General features: G+C 38.1%; 1 pseudogene; it reads left to right on the top strand.

Moving 5' to 3' along the window:
• The first annotated feature begins 700 nt into the window (after positions 1-700).
• On the top strand, positions 701-1,010 carry LOC105945106 (annotated as a pseudogene).
• The last annotated feature ends 304 nt before the right edge of the window (positions 1,011-1,314 follow it).

The raw sequence follows: 1,314 nt of genomic DNA, 5'->3' as shown, positions 1-1,314 counted from the left end.
ATGACCTATCCAACCTTTTTTTTTTTAATCTGGACCTTTCCAGCCTTCTTTGTTTCTGATGTATAATTGTAGGTCGTCACTTTGACTTATCTAGAGGAGGTCTATTATGCCTAGGAATGTATAGATGGTTCCCTGTTGGGGCTCCTTACTATATTTTACTTACTAAGACAAGAAAATACAAGGAGTTCTAAGAACATGTATCATAATTTAAAATAACACTTTTCAACTTTAGAAAAGTTGGTCTAACAGTAACTTAGAAGACTGAGGCAAGAGGATCACTTTAGCCTAGAATTTTGAGAGTAGCAAATAAAATGTATATCAGGAAAAGAAAGGGAGAAAAAGGAAAGGAAGAAGAAAGTAAAGAAGGAAGAAAGGAACAAAGTAAGGAGGGAAAGAAAGAAGAGAGGGAGGGAGGGAGGGAGGAAGAAAGGGATAGAGGAAGGAAGGAAGGGAGGGAGAGAGAGATAAAGAAGGAAGAAAGAAAGAAAGAAAGAAAGAAAGAAAGAAAGAAAGAAAGAAAGAAAGAAAGAAAGGAAGGAAGGAAGGAAGGAAGGAAGGAAGGAAGGAAGGAAGGAAGGAAGGAAGGAAGGAAGAAAGAAAGAAAGAAAGAAAGAAAGAAAGAAAGAAAGAAAGAAAGAAAGAAAGAAAGAAAGAAAGAAAGAAAGAAAGAGATCCTGCAGCTGCCACCCAGTCTGGGCACCGCCGATGCCAGACTGTTCATCAAGGATTTTGTACCTAAGGCCCAGAAGTTTGTTACCCAAGATGATGAGCACTGGCATGGATGCAGTTGATGCTGAAAACCAGGTGGAACTGGAGGAAAAAACACATCTTATTAACCAAGTGTTGGAACTCCAACACACGCTTGAAGATCTTTCTGCATGAATGGATCAGTTAAGGAAGAAAACCTGAAGCTGAAGTCAGAAAACCAAGTTCTTGGACAGTACATAGAAAACCTTATATCTGCTTCTAGTGTTTTTCAAACAACTGACACAAAAATCAAAAGAAAGTAAGGGATTCATTTCCCCTCTGTTTCATGGAGTGGCTGCTCTTTTTCTTTCTTTTTTTTCCTTTAAAACTTGGGTCATGATATGCAGAGACATTTATCGTACCAATAACTGTGGGCTAACTCCAAAATGCATGATCCATTTACATCAACAAGGAGGGTCCAATGGGAGGGGGTAGATCATAGATGAGCCTAAACAATGGTACCAAACTGCCTGTATTTGCTGAAAAGAAAACTAATAAATTAAATTAAAAAAAATAAAAAACCTTAGATAGAATTTGAGACTTCCAGTACCGTTGTGGCTTCCCTGA

Source organism: Jaculus jaculus, chromosome 14 (genome assembly GCF_020740685.1).
Source record: "Jaculus jaculus isolate mJacJac1 chromosome 14, mJacJac1.mat.Y.cur, whole genome shotgun sequence".
Lineage (NCBI taxonomy): Eukaryota > Metazoa > Chordata > Mammalia > Rodentia > Dipodidae > Jaculus > Jaculus jaculus.
This window is presented reverse-complemented; position numbering and strand designations above follow the sequence as displayed.